Genomic DNA, 27,207 nt, shown 5'->3' with positions numbered 1-27,207 from the left:
TGATAGATTCTGGAGTAATTATGGTTAACCCTCCCAACACTGCCTATCAATTTTGACAGACATTATAGTCATATATATATATATTTAGAGAGAGGGGGAGAGAGAGAGAGAGAGAGAGAGAGAGAGAGAGAGAGAATATAGATATATAAATATATACCACCATGGAGTGAAGCTATAGAAGAAAGCAATAGGAGGCATAGAGCAGATGAGAATTCCAGGCTGAAGGAAACTGGTGACTCTGAAAAAGATGAAGCAGGAAACATGAGAGAGGCCATTTGCTGAGTCATAGATATCTTAAACTTAAATAGATCTTGGATTTGGCAAGGATTTGTAGAAGCTTCAATGATAACCTCAGCTACTAAAGCTGACATTATCTTTTTTTATCTAGCAGTTGGTTGACTTCAGCAATACTAGCACTTCGGGCCAAAATTTGACAAAGCTGATTTAACTCAGAATATAGATATTAACTTTTATACAGAAACACCCTCAGGTTTTATCTAGTCATAAAATTATTTTAAATAATGCAAATAAGTGAACAATTCAAATTAGATATTGCAAAGATTATTAAAATTTCAGTTTCTTTTTGGTGATAATACATGTCTGGTGATGCTTCTGCAGGTTCAAAATTCTTAAAGTAATTATTGGTACTCAAATTATTGGCCTTCCTGAAAAACTTCTATATAGACAGAGCAATATTCAACCAGAAGCTCAGTTAGTCCTTTCCCATTGAGACATCTACACTTGTTTTTCCATTTGTACTCCCCAAACACGAACTCTCACATGGATACCACTGGACTATTTCATTAGGAAAAGTGGTAAGGATATGTCCTTGAGTTGACTAGATATAATGATTGTATTTTGAAACAACTTAGAGAAACTACCAGTTAATCAGTTACATGGATGAAAGAGTGTTTTCTTCAGTTTTGCTTTTGATAGTGACATACTCTTACTGCTGTATTATATATCTATATAGAGATACATACACATTAGTATCTAGAGAGTGTAGCCTCAGGATTAAAAGCATGGGCTTTGGAGCAAAATAAGTTCAGATCTCAGCTCAAGATTTATTGTCTGTGTGACTTTGGGCAAGTACTTAATCTCTGAGGGTCAGTTTTTTATCTATGAAATGGGGAAAATAATTATATCCACAACAATAGAATTAAATGAGTTATGCATAATTTGTATTTTTCTTCTGTGGTCAGTTCATTTATTTTACTGGTTTATTTTTTTGGTTCAAATGTCTTCATGTTTTACTTATTGACTTGTAACTGTGTTTTGTATATAATGCTAATAATTTGTTTTATTTGTTGTGAACAATGATTCCTAATAGACTTATATTCTGTTGATGACATTTTAAATGTTCAGTTTTAGAATTTTGGTGTTGACAAAATTGCATTATCCTCTCCAGATTATTTCCTCCATTATACATCATGTTAACAAAGTCCTTCCTTATCCAGGGAGCAGGTATATATACATATGTATAAATATATATATTTCTTGATTTTTATGCTTCAGTTTTACATTTATTTCTTCAATTCATTTGTAATATATTTAGTATATTATGTCAGATGACATCATACATGAACATTCCTCCAAATAATTTGTCAATTTATCCAGTGATATTAATTGAATAATCCTTCCACTTTTTCATGTTTTTAAAAATATTACATCCTAATTTTTTTAGGATTGACGTCTAGACTCTGTTATAATGATTCTCTGTTACAATGATCTTTCTGTTAATTCTCCTGTCAGTTCTTCACTGTCTAACTTTTTCTATGCTTATAGCAGGCATTACCATCTGGTGGGGCCAGCTCTCCTTCATTACACATTATTAAAATTTTGCAGTTGTTTTCAGATATGCTTTAGAATTTGTGTAATATTTTGAATAATTTTTATTTTTATGTTTTGAAAAATAGTACATACACATGGTAAAACAATGGACAATAAATAGAGTAGAAAGCATTCCTCTTAACCTTGACCCCTATGTTTTCTTCCCCAGGGGCAAATTACTTAGTAGTTAAAAATCCTGTGCTGGAGACAGACTATATGGGTTCAAATCACAGCTTGCAGCTGTTAGCTATGTGACCTTAGGCAAATTACTTAACCTCTCTGTGCCTCAGTTTCCTCATCTTGAAAATGGGGATAAAAATTTTATCTAACATATAGAATTGTTTTGATGATCAAATAATAGAAGTAAACCATTTAGAACAACGCCTGCACCATTATAAGTGATCTGTAAAACTTAGCTATTGCTATCAGTAGCACAAGTTTCTTGTAAATCCTTCTAGAGACAGTTAACACAGATAAAAGCAAAGCACATGTGCTTTACACAACAAATGGAAGCAAACTGTGTACATGTTTCTGTACTTCTTTTTAAAATAATAATAGTAGATCATTGAGTGTCACAGACCAGGAGTCTGGAGTTCTGTCTTGTCCAGCAAGAGTGAACACAGAATTGAATATGAAAGAGGGTAACATCTGGGAGGAGACAAGAGCCCCAAAACAGGCATTTCATCTCTGTATTTATTGAGCTCACAAGATATTACCCACGTGGTGAACATGAAGAAAACAGGATCTTACACACGTGAACATGAATGTGTAGAAAACAATCAGACAGTAATCAATGTGTGTGTAAGAAGCAAAGGGTCTGGGGGGCAAGTGGAGTTTGTGATCAAGGTACATTGGTGCCAGATGGAAAGTAATTCCCTACAGGTGATATAACAAGTTACTCATGATCCCATTACAACATCTCCCAGCTAACCTTGGGGGTTTTTGGCCTGTGGTGGCAGCTTTCCACCCTAAGCTTTTTTTCTAATCCATTTAGATAGTAGAACCTATTTCTCTACAGTTCCCCCTTTTTTGTTTTTCGTCTTCTTAAAGTTTACATGTGAGGACCATCATGATGAGCTTCTGATTCTTCTTTTGCTGTCAGGTAGTTTGGAGGGGGATTGTTTGTGGAGTGGCTTCAGGATAAGGAGTCAATGAAGAGGCTTCTACCATCTTGAAAAATGGGAGTGGTGGTCACTCATTCAGAGTCATTCTCTGGAAGTCCTGGTTGATTGGAAGAGTTTCAGGGGGTCTCCACCATGCCATGACACAGCTTCACCAACCAAGAGGGAATCCACAGAGGTTGGGAATCCAAAAGAACACAACATATCCTCGATCCCAGGTGAGAAGTTTGAATCTTCTACATTTAGAAGAATGTACCTCAGCTGTTATTAGTCCTTGAGGGTCAAGATTTAAAAATTTAAAAGTGATCATAGCACGATCAAGGAGAAGTTGAGATTGTACACAACCGTGGGTAATCCCCCCTCCCTTTTTTAAACATATTTTTAAGTTTATTATGTCCTCATTCTACAATTGCTTGGCCTTGTGGTTTATAAGGAAATTTAATTTTATCTGCCATTTCCTTCTGTCTTTATTTCCCATATCATTCCCCCCTGAACAATTTTGGCCCCTAAAATCTTTAAGGTTGTTGAGGGTGGAGCATCTTCTCTTCTGGAACTTCTTTCTGCTCAATAGGGGCATAGAGATGTCCCTACCTATGGGTCAACAGTGCTCAGTATATGGGGAAGGTATAGGGGAGTTACAAAAGGGAAATACAATTCAGGGGAAATGGAGCCTCCATGAGTAGAAAATCATCTGTGTACTGGAAGTCATAGCAGCCCAAGAAGAGTCACAAAACTATGACAAAATGACTCATGATTAAAAGATCTAATTGACAAGGAAATTCACTTATTTCTGTGGCATATAACACTTCAATAATCAGAATTTCAGGTGATAGATGACCTTATACCAAAAAATATTAAAACTAGGATTTGCATATAATCCCTAGAATAGTTAAAGCATTTACTCAAATGTAACCTAAGGCTTATTATATATTTGACAATGCTTCCAGAGTAACATAACATACCAAAGAAGCCTAATTGGTCAAAAAGACTTCATTTACAATTTAAATCACGGGAAATTTGTTAAAAAAAAAAAAACAACAAAAAACATCAGACCCAAATATTCTTAGTTTCTCTGCACTAAGAAGCCAAAAGCAGATAAGCCTTGTTTAGTAATCAATGTATTAGCATCCCATCCCATTTAGAAAAGGCTAGATGTCCGATGAATTCAATCTCAATTTATCATGCAAGCAAAGCTTTTTAGGTTGCTAAAGCCTTTGAAAGCTATCTTAACAATTACTCATGTAAACTAAGAGACAGAGTTAACCATTACTTTAAGTCATAACATGAGCTTATTTGACCTTTGATAAATGGGTCTATTTCAAGCCAAAAAACTTATGTTTGGGACCACCTAAGACCATTTGTTCCCCATGGTTAATTTTTACCTGGTGGGGAATTCTAAAGTGGGTGATCTTTGCTCCTTGGCATCTAGGAGACCATGTTTAAGGGTTGGGAAAAGGTTTCTATAGCTAATAATATGGCTTGCAGTCCTAAATGTTGGGTAGAGCCAGTCCATTATATAATATATGTTCCCAATTTTCCAAAGGCAAGAAGCATTGTGAGTTTTCCCTGAGGTGTCTGTAAACACCACAGGGCATTCTTAATAGGTTGTTGCATGGGGTAAGGGTGTCTTTGGAGGGAATCTTTTGTTCCTTTAAAATATTAGATTTTTCCCAATCACAAAGGGGCCAGTCTGTTCTCTGGATGTAGGGGTGCCGAAGGGGCTGGCTGACAATAAGGAGGCATAGGTTCCTTGGAAAGTTTTTTGATTACTTTGGCTTTATATCTTTATATCTATATATATCTATATAGATATATCTATATATCTATCTAGATATATCTATAAAGATACTTTATATCTTTATAAACATCATCTGCATTGGGGGCTGGGGGGTGGGGGAAGGGAATGGCCTAACGGACAATAGACTGTGTAAGTATAACCTCAGGCAGAACATTGGTGCCTTCTGTATGGCGTGCCTTTAGTGTTTTACCTATTCATTCCCAAATGTCCAGGTCAAAGGTTCCTTGCTCTGGAAATCAAGGGCAGTATTGCTGGATAATCATTAATAATTTAAGGATTGCTATATGAATGTACTGTTTCTGTTCTAGGAATAGAGAGTCACCCATAATGATGCTCTCAAAAGTTCGGTGGCAGCGAATCCTAATATAGTTTCACTTTTCTCTTACCTCATCAGGAGAATTTGTAGTCATGTGCACTATTTTCGTTCTTAGACCTCTAGCTCTAATGCCGCGTTCTGCAGTCCTTGAGTTAGGTGGTCTTCTTAGCCAGGTCGGCTTCTAGTCACATTGCCTTAGTCGGGTCAGCTTTTCTTCTGATCACCTCAGGTTCTAATCATGTTGCCTGCTGTCACGGTGACAATTGAGATCATTCTATATGAGCATACACTTACCTTTTCTTTTTAAATAATTCATAATCTACTATTGTATAGATGTATTATTTATTGAAACAGTCTGTTGCTAATGAATATTTATATTGTTTCTAGTCTTTTGCTAGTACAACGTTGCAATGAATTATTGCATCTTCATGTACATGTATACATATATTTGTTGATCAATTCCCAGAGGTGGAATTGCTGAATAAAAGCATGTGTTCATAATAAATAGTAATAAATCTTTTGACTTGACCTCCCCAGATAAGGTATTAACTTGTACAGCATCAGTGCTGTGTCAATGCACTATTGTTAACACAAAAGTCTTTGAAGCTTGGTCTTTGCTAGTGTGGACAACAGTGTCTCACAATTTTAATTTGCATTTGCTTACCTATGGTTAAGGTTGATTTCTTCAGAAAAGATTTAAAATTTATATTTATTTTTAATTGAATAGTGGTAAGGATATGTCCTTGAATTGACTAGGTATAATGACCATATTTTGAAACAACTTGGAGAAACTACCAATTCATCAATTACATGTATCAAACAGTGTTTTCTTCGGTTTTGCTTTTGATAGTGACATACTCTGACTGTATTATATATCTTATAGAGATACACATCGGTATCTAGAGAGTGGTATCTAGTCAGTGAATGTCTTTTTCCCATTTTTTATTGGAGATTTGATCTTTTATATGGATCTGTAAGATCTTTTTGAATATTAAGAATATTTGGTTTTAGACATATATGTGACAAATATATTTTCCCAATCTTTCATTTGTCTCTTCAATAGTTTATTAATTTTTTGTGTGATGCAGACATTTAAAGTTGCTATGTGGTTAATATTTTTTTTTCTGTGACCTCTGGATTTTTTTTTTTTAATGTTTATTTATTTTTGAGACAGAGAGAGACAGAGCATGAACGGGGGAGGGGCAGAGAGAGAGGGAGACACAGAATCTGAAACAGGCTCCAGGCTCTGAGCCGTCAGCACAGAGCCCGACTCGGGCCTCGAACTCACGGACCGTGAGATCATAACCTGAGCCGAAGTCGGACGCTTAACCGACTGAGCCACCCAGGCGCCCCTGACCTCTGGATTTTCTTATTGTCTTTTGACTTTTCTTTTGAATCATGAGCTTGGTAGTAGGTCACATCTGTTGTTTTCTGGATGTTCTGTGTGCTATTTAGGAATGAACTCAAGAAAATGAAGTGTTAGGAATAATATGTTCAAGCTGTGATAGTGATCCAACCCAATTTAAAAGGTTTGAAAGCATGCCACCAGAAGGTTAAAGTAATGGAGTCAGAGGAAGGTAATCATTATTGCATAGATCTGTCATGAGAATAAGTTTAGTGTCCTGTGTACATGAGGCTGCTTGCTGTTGTAGTGTCCAAAATATGGCCATGAGATAAAATTCCATTTTGTCCCACTTGATAACTTCTTTTCTTTGGGCAAATTACTAGAAGCGGAATTTTGGATCAAGGAATAGACATATTCTTAAGGCCTTTGACACCTATTCATATAGTATCATCCATAATTTTTAGAAATTGGGAATAATAGATGAGAGTCCATTTCCTAGACCCCTTGTTGAATTAAAAAAAAAAAAACTCTTCTAATTTGCAGGTGGAATAATAATCTCATTAGTGGTATAATTTATTTAGGTGCTAGTGAGACAAAAATGTTTTTGCTTATTGTATTTTTTTTAGAAAATGAGTATGTACTTAAATTATTTATTTTATGATGTTTGACTTTTGTTATGGATTTATAAATGCTCATTACGTACAGTTGCCCCTTGAACAACTGGATGGAGCTGCACGGGTCCACTTACACATGGATTTCTTTCAATAAATACAGTACAGTACTGTAAATGTATTTTCTCTTCCTTATAATTTTCTTAACATTTTCTTTTCTGTAACTTGTTTGTTATAAGAATACATTATATAATACACATGATAACATACAAAATTTGTGTTAAAACAACTATATTACCAGTAGGGTTTTCAGTCCACAATAGGCTATTAGTAGATAAATTTTGGGTGAGTCAAAAGTTATATGTGGATTTTTGACTATGTGGAGGGTCAGTGTCCTAAGCCTTGCATTTTCAAAAGTCAACTGTATTAAGGTTATTAATCCTTTAACTGTTATCTAGAATAATGAATATTCAACAATCTAAAAGTTCTTCTAGATTTTAAAATATATGTACATAACCTACTTACACTTGGTTTTTACATATCATTTTTCTATTTTGCTTTCTTACATTTAAATGCCTATATAAATATAAATGTGTACATAAATGTAAATAAATGCCTATATAAATATATATTATTTCCCTTTAGATTTGAGATAAAAATATGACTAAAAGAATATTAATTTATGGTGGCATATTGTTTTGAAATTTATTTTTAAAAATTTTTAATGTTTATTTTTAAGCACACGTGTGAGAGAGACAGACAGACAGAGACAGAACATGAGTGGTGGAGGGGCAGAGAGAGAGGGAGACACAGAATCCAAAGCAGACTCCAGGCTCTGAGCTGTGAGCACAGAGCCCGACGCGGGGCTTGAACACTTAACTGACTGAGCCACCCAGGTGCCCCTTGAAATTTATTTTTTAAAAGTCTGTTAGAAGTTTTATGTAAGGTTTGGAAGTTATCCTTCTAAACTCGTTTTGAGGGAAAAAGACTTTTTGCCTCTGTAATGTTGCTTTAGATGATTTACTTTCAGAACTCACTTATGGGGCACCTGGGTGGCTCAGTCGGTTAAGCCTCTGACTCTTGATTTCAGCTGAGGTCATGATCTCATGGTGGTGAGATCAAGATTGAGCCCTGTCTTGGGCTTTGTGCTGGGTGTGGAGCCTGCTTGAGATTCTCTTTCTCCCTCCCTCACTGACACTCCTTTGCTACTGCTCTCTCAAAAACAAAACCAAACCACACAAAAAAATCCTCACCTAAATAAGACAGCCATATTTTGAAGTATGCATCTTAAGTTACTTACAAGAGGAAATTTCTGCTGCCTTGTGTTCAATTACTTCAATTTACATAGAATTTTGTAACCGGAAGATACTTTGATGTGGATTTTTCATGTCATTGAGCACATTCAGTGCTCTCTTAAATAATCATGTTAGAAGTCTGTATAACTCAATTGTTTATGTTTCACAAAAATATGCCTTGATGCCTTTTCTTGTGTTCTTTTTGATGCTGCCTCAAGGTTTCAAGGGTCAGTTTGTCAAATACAGTAGCAAGTACTATTACTACTAATATCTAATAGGTATTATATAGTCACACGGTGCCAGGTGTGTTCCAAGTACTTTCAGGGCATTGTCACCTAATACTCACCAAAACTCAGTAAAGTGAGTTGTGGTTCCACCTCCATTTTATAGACAAGAGTATTTAGACAGAGGGTAGCTTGCCTAAGATCATTCAGCTAGAAGAGCTAGGATTAGATCTGAAGAGCCCCAAGTGAATCAGAACATTGTATTTTTATGAAAAATCTCCAGATTTGTTAATACTGGTAACTAACTTAAGTAAATTTTAAATATTGTGTAAGTCAACAAAATGCAGGCCATAGACAAAATATCTGCACACTGAATGCAGCCCTTGGCTATAGTTTTGTGAGTTCAGATTTATAGGATTCCTTACTCATTTATATATTTCAGGTACTCCTGGCTATGCTCAATACCCCTGCCTTTCTGGATTTTTCTGTGGGTCATTTATCACACTCTGGTCTCTGTATTATTAAGTTGGGCTTGTTCACTCACTTTTTCTAATTTAAAAGGACAAACAGTTGCTTCTGAAAAGGAGAGAGAGGAAGAGACAGAGGGAGAGACATAGAGACAGAAAGAGACGCTGTGGGTAGTTGAAGTACACTGAAAGAGTATGATCATATTGTTCTGAGATGATCAGAAAATCTTATAAAGAAGCTGTTCCTTCCCTCTTATTCCCTTTAGAGGTTCTGTGGGCCTAAATATTGCAGTGCTCTATCTCATTAGTGAAGTGCATTATGTCTATTGCAGGGTTCTATTATCTCTCATCTCTATCCTGTTGTCTATAACCTCCTATTAGAGTTAGAAATCCCCTTATTTGAAATACCTTCCCCATGCACTTTCTTGTGTAACATTGGTCACAGTTATGCTTTTTTTTTTTTTTTTGCATCTATATTGCTAGTGGTACTGGTCTTCACATTTCAGCTGTGCCTTACTTAATTGGGCTATTTCATTTGAATCCTTAAGCTTGTCAGTTTCTTGCCATCCTGCTCACAACATCCAGCTGAGAACTCAGTCCCATCAGCTCTCTCCTCTCTGAGTTGACATGGTTGAAGTGCTCTAAAGGCAAGGGATGCTTTTATTCCAGAAATAGAGAGAAACTTCATGAACTGAAAGGCTGGTGTGTGACCTGCAAAACCCAAAATGGGATTGACTAAACTGGGACATCTCTGCCTCTTCATGCTGCACTAAAATAGAATATATTCATCTGACCCCATTTGTAGTCTGCTGTTTGAGTGATATTGTGGTAAGGACTACATACTGACAGGGAATAAAATCTAAAAAATCACCAGAATTTGAAAAAAATATATATTGACGGAATTCCTTTAAAGAGATAACTGATGATACGTCACAGTTGTCTAAAAGACATCATGATTGAGGATTTACCTTTTATTATAGTTTAAAAAAAACCTTCCCTCTTAGTTTTTACAAAAGAGCTCCTTTGAATCATACAGTGCTAAGCAGCCAGATGTATCATATAAGTTATATTTTCCTGTATTTTCTAAGCTTTCCATTTATATTTGTTCCATAGGTAGGAAAAAAACGTTTTTAAGGCCAAAGGAAAGGAGTTGAGAATAAAGCAGAAAGAATATTGTCAAGGTAGCCTTACCTCTTGTCACCCACATCAGGATTCCCCAAACAGCCAAATGACAAATTTTCCATCAAGAATATTTTTTAAATTTTTAAAATGTTTTTTTTTTAACTTATTTTTGAGACAGAGAGAGACAGAGCATGAGCAGGGGAGGGACAGAGAGAGAGGGAGACACAGAATCCGAAGCAGGCTCCAGGCTCTGAGCTGTCAGCACAGAGCCTGATGCGGGGCTTGAACTCACGGACTGAGATCATGACCTGAGCTGAAGTTGGACGCTCAACCAACAGCCACCCAGGCACCCCAACATTTTAAATGTTTGGGGGAAAAATATTTTATGACATGTAAAATTATATAAAATTCAAATTCCCTAAAGTTTTATTAGATTTATGTGTAGTCTATGGCTGCTTTCATCTTACAACTGCCCAATTCAATAGTTGCAAAAGAGACCATATGGCTCTCAAAGTCTTAAATATTTACTATCTGGCCCTTTTCAAAGAAATTTGACCCTTCAATCACAATAATAATTTTTTATTATAATATATACATCTTAATTAACAAAAATCAATGTATTTTATCGACTGCCAACACACTCTCTAGAAGTTCAGCTAGAAGTTTTTCCCAAAATCATTAATTTACATATATTTGCTGTGTAAAATTATTTTCAGCCTGTCTTCACAGTATTAAAGCAAGCCCATTATCCCTATTTCCATCTATATTTGTTCAAAACCCAGGGTATGCCTTGAGTGACCATCCGTTTGCTCTACCTGGACTTTCCTGCTCAACATTATTACTTGTCTTTGAATCTACTCAAAATTTGAGATGACATTACTCTGTGGTCCAGATCATACATCATCTTGATTCATTTCAACAGCATGATAATTTCATGTCTTCAAGATCAGAAATTGGTCAAAAAGTTGTAATGTTCATTTATTTCTCATTAGTTTCCCAAACATTACTTTGCTATTACTCCCATGTTCTTGGTCTTCCCCTGAGGGGAAGAAACTGAACAATCCTAGGTCTAGATCTGGTTTTGCTTATGTTTGGGTTATGGGATACAGTGTATATAGTGTAGCAGAGAATTACAAATTCTCAATTCCAGGAACTGGAGAGGTATCCTACTTTTCTATTTTTAGGGGCTAAAAAGGCAGAAGTTTTGGCAGCTGATGGAATTATTTACATCCTCCTGGAGGGATAATTCTTACCAGAAAGTAAAATTTTTATTTTTATTTATTTATTTTTTAATGTTTTTATTTATTTTTGAAGGAGAGAAAGACAGAGCATGAGTGGGAGAGGAGCAGAGAGAAAGGGAGACACAGAATTTGAAGCAGGCTCCCGGGTCTAAGCTGTCAGCACAGAGCCCGATGCAGGGCTTGAACTCATGAACTGTGAGATCATGACCTGAGCCGCAGTCAGACATTTAACTGATTGAGCCACCCAGGTGCCCCCAGAAAGTAAAATTTTTAAAAAATGCCTTAACTAATCAATAGAGGGAGATTAGCGCTCAAGAACCTGGAATATGGAAACTTAGGGAAATTTGAATGTACTAGTCTTCCTTCCTAGTGCAAACATGCAAACATCTCACAGGAAAAAAGAAAAGGGCACAGTAATCTTTGATGTGCCCTGTTTTGGAACAATGGCCGTAAGCTAATTAGTGTTATCTATTGTAATAAGAATAAAATAATTATATAGTGTGGTAATAGGAGTTTGGGGTTTTCTTTAAAATTTCCCATGGAAATTTGGCAAGTTCTACTCATATTTTAAGTTCAGCTTTTGTTGTGCTCCTTAACTCCCAGGCAGAACTAATTACCTTTTCTGCTTCATAGCATTTGGTTCAGTCATAGTACTTAGCGTTTTGTATTACAATTTATATTTCTGTCTTCTCAAAAGGATGTAGAGATTCTGGAAGAATATATGGTATATATCTGCAAAGAAAGGGATCCCACTAAAATGTTAGTAACTATCAGCTTTGGACAGTGAGAATATTTGTGATCTTATAAAATAAATTTATTTTCTTTTTGTTTATTTACATTTTCTGTTTTTTTCTAATATTTTGTCATTTTAAGCAAGTATGTATTGACTTTTTGCCAATTATTGTTCTAGGTATGAGGTAATATGTAGTGAGAAAAACAGCAAAATCCTTGTACTCATGGAGCTTATATTCTTGTGGGAGGAAATAGACAAAAAAAATGTTTAAAAAAAAGAAAGGACGAGGAGGAGGAAAAACAAGAGGAAGACAAAGGATGAAGAGAGAAGAAAAATAAAAGGTAGTAAGAAGAGTAATAGAGAGTGATCAATAATGGCTATAGATCATTTGGAGGTGAAAGCAAGCTAAAGGTTGGTTCTTAATGGGGGAAATCTTGTTAAATAGGGAAGAATGTATGGTATATGGAAAATATAAGCGTATTTGTAAGCCAGGGATTTCTTAAATACTCTTTCTGGCAATGAGCATTTCTCTCCAGAAAAATTGTACTAGAAACCTCAAATACAAGATGTGTCAAAGCCCTTCCGTTGTGGATAGTGGTGATGGGTGGAGATTAGATGGAACCCTGGTCTCTCAGTCTCCCTCAGACAACTCCACTAACTGCCTTTGACCTTATAGAAACGTAGAAAGGTAAAAAACAGCCTGGTGACTATAGTTAATAATACTGTCTTGTATATTTGAAAGTTGTTAAGAGAGTAGGTCTTAAAAGTTCTCACAAGAAAAAAAACTGTAACTATGGTGATGAATATTAACTAGATTTATTGTGGTGATAATTTTGCAATTTATTCTAATACCAAGTCATAGGTACACCTGAAACTAATATGTTGGTTATATCCAAAAAAAAAAAAGGACTATTATTTGTAGATTTTCCAGAGGAAGTGGTAGAATGTATATAAAGGTATATATTTAAACTATGAAAGAGGAGTTAATCATGAGTTAAAGTGTTGGTAGAAATAGGTTAAGATGTTAAGAGCACAACTTTGGAAAGGAGACAGGACATAGTTCTTTGGCAGAGAGAAATAAATATGAAAAAGGAGGAAACTACAGAAATATTAGGATAATGTCAGTGGTGGATTAGAGTCATTTTAGCCCTGTTCACATACCTCCAGAACTTACCACAATCATCATCATCATCTTAAAATGAGGACTTACTTGCCTTAATATTATTTAAAATGTGAATTAATGACCTTTAGGATATTTTGTGTTTATCAATCCAAAACAATATGATATAATTAAAACCAATGTGCTTGTTTGCAAATGAAGTTTCAAGACTTGGACCTTAGTCCTCCCAGCTAGCCAGATCACCACACTATGCCACTTCTGTTTCAGGGTCAAAGGAATGGGAAAAGAGAAGACATGTTGGATAGCTTTATTTTTCTCAGGGGAGTAGATGGTTGATTCATAGATTAAGATTTGTGAGTTTGAAAAAGGGAAAAAAGATATCTAGAGTGGGAGTGAAAGGCATAACATAAATAAAATGAATTTGAATAATGTGGCTTAAAGGAATTCTCAGCTCTTACTATTAAGTGCAGCTACTTTTTTTACTCAGTTTATTCCTTATCAGTAGTCACAGGTAATCATCTACACTACTTCCCTGAAAATTCACTTATTTAATCTCAAAGTACTAACTTAACTATGATCTTAAACTATTGCCATTACTATTTGCATTTTTTTGTTTGCCCATATGTACTATTAATCTACCACACTTAAAAAGGCATATAGTGTTGAACCATTTGGATGAATACCAGAATTCTTATGGAAGGAAATTTCAAATATAGGTTAGAGATAATGGAGCCCCTTTAATACACAGGGAAGAAGTTAAGAGTTGGATGTGACGAAGAATCTAATGTTCTAGGTAGGTTATTACTGTTAATATAGATTCTGTACTGGGACCAGGATGATAACAAACTATTACCTGTCCATCCAAGGAAGGTAATTGTTAAGTCTAATGATTGCTTTAGGGAAGAATAGGATGACAATTGTAAGGTGAAATCGATGCTTCTACTCTGATACAGGTCTAGGACTAGGAATTTAGTAGGTGCGATAGCTCCTTTGCTGAAGAACACTGCTTATTATCCCTGGAGTCGGGAGGTAGTTGAAGGGACTAAGTAACATTTGAGTCTTTTTTTTTTTCTCCACTCAGTGAGAAACAGAATTCGACTGCTTCTTTCAGGGGAGAGGACAATGTGATTTAGCCAATTGTGGAAAAAAGAAATAATAAAACAGTTGAATCAGAAATAAGAGGCAAATTATACATAACAGTAGGTCCACCCATATAAAATCCCATCATATTTAGAAATAGACATCAGCCTTTCCAATTTCTTGGTTATTCACCTCCTTATTCCTGATGAAGCTTCTACCTTCTATGGCCTAGGGAGCTGGATTCTCTCACTGAAGTGCTTTAGTTAAACCAAATTTCACAGGAAGCTTCTAGGCCTAGTCTACTCCCCATTCCTTATCAAGATCTTTCTTCTTTCTCCTCATGATATCATAATGGGTGTTATGGATTGAATTGTGTCTCCTCTCCCCTCCAACCCTCCAGTTTATATGTTAACATCATAACCCCTAGTACTTCAGAATGTGACCTTATTTGGAAATAAGGTCTTTGCCGTAATCAAGTTAAGATCATTAGAGAGAGTCCTAATCCAATAGGACAGTGTTCTTATATACGAGAAATTTGGACACAGAGATAGAGACACAGGGAGAACACAATGTGAAGATAAAGGGAGAGATGAGGTAGTGCATCTGCAAGCCAAAAACAAAAACAAAAAACCTCCCAGCAGATACCCAAAGATGGCCAGCAAGTCACCAGAAGCTAGGAGAGAGGCATGGGGAAGATCCTCCTTACAACCCTCAGAAGGAACCAGCTCTGCTGAAACTTCAATTTTAAACTTCTAGATTCTAAAACTTTTGAAGCAACAATTATCTGTTGTTTAAGCCACACAGCTCATGGTATGTTTTTACAGTAGCCCTAGCAAACTGATATACTGGGGAGAGCAATTTGGTAAACAATTCTTTTCTTAAATAATAAAACATGTAACAAAGGCATTACTATTATCCCAGACCTTTCCTCGTTCTTAACAACTGAAGACCCCACATACATATGAAGGTTGGGGGTGAAGAGTGGAGTCGAAAACAGGAAATATTGTTGAAAATTTGTACTAAGAGCCATTATACTCCTCAGGTTACCTCTGCCACCTCACACAAGTATGCAGCATCCCAGATAAAAACAGAAGGCTTATTCTCTAAGCAGGTGACCCAGAGAGGCTCTGGATTAAAGGACAGAAAGCACATCTGATGGGAGAGATGAGTAACTGTACTAAAAACTTGAAGAGTAAGTGAAAGTGTATGTGTTGAATGATAAGACAATCCCATTCCCACCAAAATTCTTTCCATCTTCAACTCCCACAAACCAGGGTTTCTGTATCCATCTTCCTCCAGGGAAGAGATTGTAAAGTTCTCTTTGGAATCTCTTTATCCCAAGAGAAAATATCTACAGTTTCTTATAATTGGGCTTCCCTCAATGAAATGGCTAAGTTCATATCTGATTATAGTGAAATTAATGGTAAATAAGTCTAAGAGATTCAAATTAGCCCCTTAGTTCCTCACTCTGTAAGTTAAAGAAAAATAAAGGGTCATCAAGACATTTGAGAAAAGTCTCTTACATGACAGGCAGAGACCAAGAGAAAACAATCAGAAAAACAGAACTTGTGAAATAAACTCCAGGAACAATGCAGGACAGATGGATACATAAACAAGTTCTGTACTATCCACAGAAGGATCATAGAGTTGCTTAAAAAAGAAAAAGGTAACTGTAAAAAAAGGGACAAATGGAATAAGAGAGGTCAAAAATATGGTAGCAGCAATATAACAAAATTAATATATGTAGAACATTGAAGACCTTTTTCTGAAAGTAGGAACAAAAGCAGTGGAAAATAGAAGAGAACATATTTTTAAAAATCAGAGGATCCATCCAGGAGGTCTAGAATTTAATAGATAAAGGCTCTAGGCAGGGAAATAAAAATAAATGAAACAGAAGAGATCAGCAACAAATAATATTTGAGTGTTTCCAAGGCCTGCCAATACAACTTCTTGACAATACAACTTTCTGACTGCCAGTACAACTTTCTGCTTCACAAACCATCAGTCCAATGTGAAAAATGTTTTTATATATGCAGGGTCTCAAAATAGTTATCGTCTATATATTTTCTTGGGAGAGTACTGGAGGAAGTGCTCAACCCAAATGAGAGAGTAAATAATAAAACAGAAAGATATGAGATCCAGAGAACATAGGATCCTAACAAAGGAAATAGGCAAAGGAAATACCAAGCATAAAGAAGGTAGGTGCCAGGACTTCAGTTGGACAGCAAGGCTGGACAAGTCTAGATGACAGCAGGAGGGTAAGGGACTACCTGAGGTAATTCCCCCCTAAAGATCAGAATGAATTAGTAGAAAATACCTGGTGTGTTTACACTGAGATGAATTGGAGAGTTTTTTTAGGAGAATTTTTAAATAAATTATGATGGATACAAAAAACTAAGCAAGAAAACAAATAAGCATCAGTAACAAGAACAAAAACCCACATAAGTACAAACACTAGGAAAAAGTAAATGGAAAGTAAATGTTACAAAAAAAGGAAATATAAGCATAGTACACTATATAGGTTAGGTATAACAATGTATATATAATCACAGTTTTGTTAAAAATATATATTGACTTAATAAAAATTTATGATATAACTGTATTGTGAGAATGGGTAACTAAAATGTATGTTTGGTGGCATAAAAGACTTACAGATGTACATCTGAGTAGGGTCCCAATTGATATATTCTCAAAAATTATATACTAAATAGAATAAAAGAAAATATTTAATAGAAAATATTAAAATTACTATCTTTTGGTGGTGGAAATATTTGGTGAGGAAGGATAGGACAAACACTGATGTTTTTTGTTATAACCTCACAGTAGTATTTGCCTTTTAATATGTATACATGCATTATTTTGAAGAGAGAAGGAAGAGGAACAAAAGGAAGGAAGAAAGGGAGAGAGGGAGGGAAAGAGAGATTCAGGATAACAACAGGAAAGTAGAAGAATGAAATGTACTTTGAATCTGTAGCATACTATTTGTGTGTGTGTTGAAGGTATTAGGGATAAAGGGAAAGAAATGGTCTATTCTATATCTGTTCCTTTTAAGAGCTACTAATTCTTAAATCCTTGTCATTATGGTGAGAGTTCAACACCAGCCTCACCTTCATTGAAATAGAAGGAACATTCAGCCCCAGGCTAATCAGTCAGTGTATCTCATAATTCTGGGCAAAGTGATTGGCTCAAGGATGGACACAGCATTGGTATGGAGTTACATGGATCCCAGCGGAAAGAGTATTGCTATTTCTTTTTTCTGGGCTTCTTAGCTCTAATACTAGAGCTTCTGGGGATCACCTTTGCTACCATATGATTGAATCTTCCAGGAATAAAGCATAAGTGGGGGAAATCAGAGGGTAGAAATAGATATGTGACAATATTGTACTTGAATTCTATCATGCCTGACATGGGTCAAGGATTTCTTAGTTATTTGTGCCAAATATGTCTTTGGTGCTCTGGCTATTTTGATGGCTTCTGTCATTTGCCACCAAGAATTCTAAATAATATGGAGTCTTATCTCTATATATGGTCCGTTTCCTCTTTGTCCCTAACTTGTTTACACCACTAATTTTAGATATTCATAGTTCTCCTTTATGAAAATTGATGATTCAAAATAATCTGCCTAAACTTTGTTTTAAAAGTCAATTATGTGGGAGTATTTGAATGTTGATATTCATAAATTAGAAGTGAATATTAGAGTATTCTTTTATATTTTAAGAATACTTTACATATTATTTATTCATATTTTTTAAAATAAAAATTGTAGAAAGGAAAAAACCTGCAACCAAGAATACTATATCCAGCAAGATATAAAGGATATCTTTTCAGGATAAAAGAAGAGATAAAGAGTTTCCCAGACAAGTGGAAGTTAAAGGAATTTATCACCATTAGGTCAGCCTTAAGAGAAACATTAAAGGGAATTCTCTGAGTTGAAAGAAAAGGTAATAATCAGGAATAAGAAAATTAGGTAAGGAAAAAAAATTCACAGGTATATATAAACATAATAAAAGTAGTAGATTAATCACTTATAAAACTAGTACATAGGTTAAGAACAAAAACATTAAAGTTATTTGTATCTGTAAAAGTCAATCAAGGGATTCAGAAATGAAAGCATATAAAGTATATATCATATACATAAAAGGTGGAGGGGAGGGTAAAATTTTAGTGCTTTGAGAATGGGTTCAAACTTAAGTGACCATCAACTTAATACAGGCTGCTATATGCATGGGATATTATTTATAAACTTAATGGTAACCACAAATCAAAACCCTGTAATAGCTGTAAAAAACAAAGTGTAGCAAAATCCAAGGATATCATTAAGAGAGCCATCAAATCACATGGGAAGAGAGCAAGAGTGGAAAGGGACAGAAAACTACAAAACAAACAACCCCCCAAAAAAAAAACAGACACAAAAACAAGCCACTGTAAAATAAGTAACAAAATAGCAATAAGTAAATACCTATCAATAATTACTTTGAATGTAAATGGACTAAATTAAAAGATATAGGATGACTATATGGAATAAAACAAAAAAAATGAAAAAACAAAACAAGGCTCATCTATATGCTGTCTATAAGAAACTCCTTTCAGACCTAAAGACCCATGCAGATTGGAAGTGAAGAAATGAAAAACCTTTATCCTGAAAAAGAAAGTGAGAAGAAAGCTGGAGTAGCAATATGTATATTGTATAAAATAGACATGAAAACAAAGATTATAACAAGAGACAAAGAAGGACATTACATAATCATAAAGGGAGCAATCCAGCAAAAAGATATAACAATTGTAAATATTTATACACCCAACATGAAAGCACCCATATATATAAAGCAAGTACTAACAAACATAAGGAAGAAATTAATAGTTATGCAACAACAGTAGGGGATTTTAACTCCCCACTTACATCAATGAATATATCGTCCAAACAGAAAATCAACAAGGAAACATTGGATCAGAAGGATCTAACAGATGTATTCAGAACATTCCATCCCAAAAGACCAGAACACTTCTTTTCAAGTGCACCTGGAACATTCTCCAGAAGAGAGCATATGTTAGGCCACAAAACAAGTCTCAAATTCAAAAAGATGAAATTATATACATCTTTTCTGACAACAATAGCATGAAACTAGTATAGCAATCAACCACAAGAAAAAACCTGGAAAGAACACCAATACATGGAGGTTAAATAACATGATAAAAAACATGAACCAGTCAGTCAAGAAATCAAAGAGGAAATCCAAAAATACATGGAGATAAATGAAAACAAAAGCACAGTAGTCCAAGAAACATCTCAAATGCACAACCTAAACTTACACCTACAGGATCCAGGGAAAAAAAGAACAAAGAAAGCCCAAAGCCAAGTAGAAAAATAATTCCAAGCCCAAAGGAAATAATACAGATTAGAGCAGAAATAAATGAAATAGGGACTAAAAAAACCCTATAGAACAGATCAATAAAACCAGGAGCTGGTTTTTGGAAAGGACCAATAAAACTGACCTTTAGTCAGACTCATTAAAAACAAAAGAGAGGGAGGGAGGGAAGATTGAAATGAATAAAATTAGAAATGTGAGAGGAGTAATAATAACACTACAGAAATACAAAGGATTATAAGAGTATTATAAATTATATGCCAAAAAATTAGATAACCTAGAGGAAATACATACATTCCTAGAAACATATAACCTTCCAAAACTTAATCAAGAAGAAATAGAAAATTTGAACAGCTTAATTACTAACAATGAAATTTAATCAATCTAAAAACTCCCAACAAAAGTCCAGGACCAGATTGCTTCACAAGTGGATGCTACCAAACATTTAAAGAACAGTTAATACCTATTCTTCTCAAACTATTCCAAAAAACAAAAGAAGGAAAGCTTCCAAATTCATTCTATGAGGCCAGATTTACCCATATGATACCAAAACCAGATAAGGACACAACAAAAAAGAAAACTATAAGCCAATATCTCTGATGAACATATATACAAAAGCCCTCAATAAAATATTAGCAAACCAAATTCAACAATACATTAAAAAAATCATTCACCATGATCAAATGGGAATTATTCCAGAGATGTTGGTTCAATATTCACAAATCAATCAACATAATATCGCATTAACAGGAGAAAGGGTAAAAACCATAGGATTTTAATAGATGCATAAAAAGCATTGGACAGGTACAACAACCATTCATGATAAAAATTCTAGACAAAATAGATTTAGAGGGAATATATTTTAACATAGTAAAATCATATATAAAAATACCACAGCTAACATCAGATTCAGTGATGAAAAACTGAGGGCTTTTCCTCTAAGCTCAGGAACAAGATAAGGACATCCACTCTCATCTCTTTTGAACAGCATAATACTGGAAACCCTAGCCACAGCAATCAGACAAGAAAAAGAAGTAGGAGCCATCCAAATTGGTAAGAAAGAAGTAAAACTGTCACTATTTACACATGACATAGTATTATATAATAGAAAACTCTAAAAACTCCACCAAAATACTAAAATTGATAAGTGAATTCACTAAAGTTGCAGGATACAAAATTAATATACAGAAGTCTGTTGCAGGGTGCCTGGCTGCTCAGTTGGTAGAGCATGTGACTCTTGACCTCAGGGTTGTGAGTTTGAGCTCTTGTTGAGTGTAGAGATTACTTAAAAATAAAATCTTAAAAAAAGAGGTCTGTTTCATGTCTCTACACTAGTAATGAAGTAAGAAAAGAAAAAAAATTAAGAGAATGATCCTATTTACAATTGCACAAAAAATAATAAAATACCTAGAAATAAACTTAACCAAGGAGGTAAAAGACCTGTACTCCAAAAAGTATAAGACGATGACGAAAAAAAATTGAAGAAGACAAAAACAAATGGAAAGATATTCCATGCTCATGGATTGGGAGAGCAAATACTGTTTAAAAAAATGTCCATACTACCCAAAGCAAACTACAGATTTAATGCAATCCTTAACAAAATATCAACAGTATTTTTTTTTATCATACCTAGAACAAATAATCCTAAAATTTGTATGGAACTACATAAGAACCTGACTAGAAAAAGCAAAGAATAAAGCCAGAAGTATTACAATCCAAGATTTCAAGATATGTTACACAGCTATAGTAATCAAAGCAGTATGGTACTGACACACAAATAGATATATAAACTAATGGAACAGAATAGAGAGCCCAGAAATAAACTTGCACTTTTATGGTCAATTAATCTATAGCAAAGGAGGCAAAAATATCCAATGGGAAAAAGATAATATCTTCAACAAATGGTTTGGGAAAACTGGACAGCTACATGCAAAAGAGTGAAACTGGACCAATTTCTTATACCATACACAAAAAATAAACTCAAAATGGATAAAGATCTAAATTTGAGACCTGAAACCATAAATTTCTAGAAGAAAACAAAGGCAGTGATGTCTTTGACACAACCATAGTAACATTTTTCTATAGATGTTTCCTTTGGCAAGGGAAACAAAAGGAAAATTTAACCATTGGGACTATACCAAAAATAAGAAACTTTTGCACAGCAAAGAAAACAATGAACAAAACAAAAAGACAGCATATTGAATGGAAGAAGAAATTTGCAAATGATGTATTCAATAAGGGTTTAATATCTGAAATATATAAAGAACTTATACAACTCAACCAGAAAACAAATAGTCCAATTAAAAATAGGCAGAGGACAGGAATAGACATTTTTCCAAAGAAAATATACAGATGGCCAACAGACACATGAAAAGATGCCTAATATCACTAATTACCAGAGAAATGCAGATCAAAACCACAATGAGATATCACCTCACACCTGTCAGAATAGCTAAAATAAAAAGTCAAGAAATAACAAGTACTGACAAGGATGTGGAGACAAAGGATCGCTTGCGCACTGTTAGGTGGAAATGCAAGCTGGTACAGCTATTGTGGAAAACAGTTCCTCAAAATATTTAAAATAGAATTACTATATGATTTTGTAATTCCACTAACTGGGTTTTACCCAAAGAAAATGACAAAACTAACTCAAAGAGATATACACATCCATATGTTTACATTATTTGTTAATAGCCAAGCGTTATTTACAATAGTTAAGATACAGAAAGCAAACCAAGTATCCATCAAGGGTTGAATGGATTAAGAAGATAGATATGTAATATAATTATTGTTATAGTTAATTAAATATAATTATAATTGTATTATAACAATAATTATATATACACATAACACCTACAATGGAATATTACTCAGCCATAAAAGAGAAAGAAATCTTACCTTTTGCAACAACATGGATGGACCTAAGTCAGAGAAAGACAAATACCATATGATTTCACTCATATGTGAAATTTAAGAAATAAAACAAAGGAATAAAGAAAAAGACAAACAAAAAGCCAGACTCTTAAATGTAGAGAATATACTGGTCTTTGCCAAAGGGGAGGTATGTGGAGGGATTCATGAAACAGTTGAATGGAATAAAGACTACACTTAACCTCCATGAGCACTGAGTAATGTATAGAATTGTTGAATCATTATATTGTACACCTGAAACTCTTATAACACTGTATGTTAATTATACTTGAATAAAAATAAAAAATAAAAATTGTATATATTTAAGCTGTACACACAATGATTTTATATGCATAATGAAATTATTATAATCAAGCTACCTAACATATCTTCTCCTTACATAGTTAACTTTTTTGTGTTTGTGGTAAAAGCACCTGAAATCTATCCTGTTGGCAAATTTCTGACCTTGTACACTTTGACCAACATTTCCCCATTTCCCTAACCTCCCTGCCCTGGTAACCACTGTTCCACTCTCTGCTTTTATGTATTCAACTTTTTAAGATACCATATACAAGTGAGACAATGCAAGTTTTTTTCTTTCTGTATGATTCATTTCACTTAGCATAATGTCCTCCAGGTTTATCCATGTTGTTGCAATGGCAGGATCTCCCTTTTAAAAGCTGAATAATATTCTATTTTGTACATATAAACCATAATTTCTTTATCCATTCATCAACTTATGGGCACTTAGATTGTTCCTATATCTTGGCTATTACGAATAATACTGAAAATAAAATGAGAGCACAAATGTCTCTTTTAGATACTGGTTTCATTTACTTTGGGTATGTACCAGAAAAGACAATGCTGTATCATATGGTAGTTCTATTTTTAGTTTGTTTAACAAACCTCTGTATTGTTTTCCATAATGGCTGCACCAATTTACATTCCCGTTAATAGTGCATACAGTTTCCCTTTTCTCATATCCTTGCATACACACACACACACACACACACACACACAAACAGTAGCCATCCTTAGGATATTTTAACTCTCTGGCAATCTAGGTGATTAGTCAACGTTTATCTTTTAAATTGCAATTTTGAAATTGTTATAAAAGAAAAGTATGTCCAATTTTTGCAAAAAACTTGAGGTAAGTTAGCAAAATCTGAGATTACCTTTTAGCCACTGACTTCATAGTTTCATTTAAAAGGAAACGTGAGGGGCACCTGGGTGGCCCAGTTGGTCAAGCATCTGACTTCCGCTCAGGTCATGATCTCATGGACTGTGAGTTTGAGCCCCATGTCATGTGTCTGTGCTGACATCCAGAGCCTGGAGCCTGCTTCAACTTCCATGTCTCCCTCTTTCTCTGCCCTTCTCCCACTCACGCTCTGTCTCTCTCTCAAAAATAAATAAACGTTAAAAAAGTTTAAAAAGCAACTAGATTCCATCAATTATTTGTATTTTTTAACAAAATCAGATGTCTAAAAATTTGTAGATAATCAAATATTTTTTTCTTTTTTTAAATTTCAGATATGTCATATATAATGTGTATAACTATATTTTCAACATTTCCCTTCTCAGTCATCCTCTTACTCTTCCAAACATTGTTAGGAATCTTGAGTCAAATAGGGATAATCTTCTTTTGCTTCATATTTTTCTCTCCCCTCTTCTTTCTCCAGGATGAGCACCTTGATTTTGAGAGGTAGTAATGGTGACAGGGCATGTTTGTGGATTGTGTTGTTTGGGTTGTTTCAATGTTTGTATTACAGATAAGTTTCCTGAATAAACTTTTCTGGCTAAAAGCAATTAGAAAGAACAGTTAAAGGAGTACTAACAGAGAAGGCATTTTATGCTCTGTGGACTCATGTGAATCAAAAGGAACTCACTGAATTGAGCCTTCTTAAATTTTTTAATTGGAAAGTTCTCAGAAATAAGCTGTAACATAAATTCCCAAAAGGAAAAACTGAAGATCAGAAAAATTGAAAAACTTAACTAGATAAATGCATTTGTGTTTATTTTACCCATCCTGATTATAATTGTAAAATATCTGCCACAAATAGGGTGAAATTTTTGGTGATGTGGCATAATTGCACATGTTTACTTGCTGACAGTCTTTAGATTTTATGAGCTCTTTATAATTCTTAATGACTTAGCCTGAAGTAACATTTTTTTTGTGAATGAAGTTTATCAAGTGCAATGGTTTTGCAAAGAGCACTATTATAACACGATCTCCTTCCTGTGATAGGTAAAGGTCAAGCTCAGGACTTCCTGTTGCTAATGCAGATATTATTTTGGGTGTGCCATTTTTGGAAAGATAAAGGTCAGAATGGAACTGAGCCATCATGCACTTTATGGGGAAGGAAAATGTCAGAACCAGACAGAAGATAGTAGAATTTAAACCCATGATATAGGGGTGACCCCATCACTCTTGAATGGTACTACAAATTGGAAAGGAGGACACCTCTGTGTCTAATTAATGCCAATTCTTCAGCATACAATATTTGTGACATGTTCAATTTATGAAGTTCTCCATCTTTAAACTTTCCCAGAGTTTAAATTTAGTGATACCTGCTCCTACCTCCTCACTCCTGGAATGTGTATTGTGTCAGCATTGACCTTCAGAATTATGGAGGAGAGAAGAATGAGGAAGAGATATGCTTTTTTAAATTAACCTATAATCACAGAAAAATTGCTTACTTTTTTATTGCCTCGGTTTCACATCTTGCTTTCTCATTACATCATAGAGATTTCTAATAGTAAAATTTACTGCCTTAAAATAGTATTTTAAATACTATTGATACACAATTGCTATTATTTTTTTAATGTTTATTTTGAGAGAGATTGTGTGTGTGCAAGTGGGGGAGTAGCAGAGAGAGAGGGAAAGAGAGAATTCCATGAGGGTTTCTATCTAATGAACTGTGAGATCATGACCTCAGCTGAAATCAAGAGTCTGATGCTTAACTGACTGATAGACTAATGTCTATCAAACAGAACTCTCTTTTCCTAGTATAAATCTCAGTAACAATTTAAAGCCATTTTCCCACATAATAAAGCCCTTATACTAGGGAAAAAGCTAGGAAATACCCTTTATGTAAAAATTAGCTGCTTTTTTAAGTAGTCATCATCCCATTACTTTCATTTCTGCAAATTAAAAACACCCAAATACTTTATTGTTTCTTCATAGGCTATATTATCATCCTAATTTTGGCATAATTTTAATATTATCACCATAATTTTGGCATGCCTTTCCCAGGGTCTTTTTCAAATTCTTCAAATTGCTTTTAAAATAAGGAGATTAACATTAAGCCTATATAAGTACAAGGGAATTACTGCCGACTCTCATCTGGCCAACTCCTCCGAGTATTGAATTCTTAAAGAACCCAGAACTCATATCAATACCCATTTTTTAAGATGTGGTCCTGCTTCTAGCCAGTGATTTCCAGAATTAGGTAGTGTTTGGTTTAAGGCTCAAAGAATTGAGGATACATGGTGAAGTCATCCGTTTTTCCAGCCCAACACCCATATTGTACCCCCACTGGGAGTCAAATTTCTTTATCCTACCTTGGTAAAGACAGCCTCATCAAGAACATGAACTGTTTAATACTTTAGGCATAGGCGAGCTTTTAATTGGCCAACTGATATTACTTGACATAGTGGTTATATTTTAAAAAAATCTGAAACTTTTCTGAAACTTTATATGTATTTATCTATAATTTGTACATTAGCACAGTTATGATAACGTGTGTCTAACTGTGTCTCCCCAGTATGATAAGCAGTGTGTCGAAGGGAAGCACAGTTCTGGTGCCTGTCATTTTGCAACATTGCAGCATGTCACAAATAGAATATGTGTCTGAATAAATATGGTCACATGTATTTAAAATATATGAATGCTATAAGTCTGCTTTCCTATTTTAAAATTTATTTTTTATCTTCTTTTTTCTTATTAAGAAAACCAAGGTAGACATGAAGTACATTGCCAGACACATACATGTGAATGTGAGACACTTCTTTCTAGACTCTTAATTTTGTGAAATGAACTTGCGTTTAAGAAAGATTTTTAATGAAGGAGAAATGATGGTTTAACAGATGGCAGATGGGAGCTTGTTCTAGGTTTTTGAAATAGCATAAACTGTCCTATAAAGCATCTATAGAAGGAGAGAGACAGAAGGGAAAATGAGTGGTATTTCTTGATTAATATGCTGGTAACAGGTGGGGAATGTGATGGAGGTGATATAGGTAGGCGGGCTGGGGACAGTGATGTGGACACCCAGACTCTTTGGCAAGGCAAGATAGAGCACCACTGAAATCCTTTGAGGAGGAAGATAATTTTTGCAGCAGTAAAGGAAGAAGAACTAGCTTTTTGCTAATTGAGAAGAGATACAACACAGATAGTAAAGAGAAGACTTCACATATGGTGAACATTCAACCTGATTAGAAAGCATTCCAGCAGCCCTGTCTAGCTTCCCACTGTTCATTTCCCCAGGAACAGGTCTCTGAACTAAGTGCAATGAGAAGCAAGTTTAACTGAAGAATCTCCACTTTCCATAAACACACCTTCTTCAGCATTCCAACACTTGCTTGCTCTCCATGATTTTGACCACCAGAGATTAGTCCATTTTAAAAATGAA

General features: G+C 34.7%; 1 long non-coding RNA gene across 1 annotated transcript in view; it reads left to right on the top strand.

Annotated features, from left to right (window-relative positions):
• The window catches only part of LOC125938610 (uncharacterized), a 111,954-nt gene extending 97,342 nt beyond the window's left edge, over positions 1–14,612 (top strand). Inside the window, exon 3 of the long non-coding RNA XR_007462748.1 lies at positions 14,602–14,612. This is a non-coding gene — a long non-coding RNA (uncharacterized LOC125938610). The remainder of the gene's footprint in view (positions 1–14,601) is intronic.
• The last annotated feature ends 12,595 nt before the right edge of the window (positions 14,613–27,207 follow it).

The sequence above is a fragment of the Panthera uncia genome, assembly GCF_023721935.1.
Source record: "Panthera uncia isolate 11264 chromosome B2 unlocalized genomic scaffold, Puncia_PCG_1.0 HiC_scaffold_24, whole genome shotgun sequence".
NCBI lineage: Eukaryota > Metazoa > Chordata > Mammalia > Carnivora > Felidae > Panthera > Panthera uncia.
This window is presented reverse-complemented; position numbering and strand designations above follow the sequence as displayed.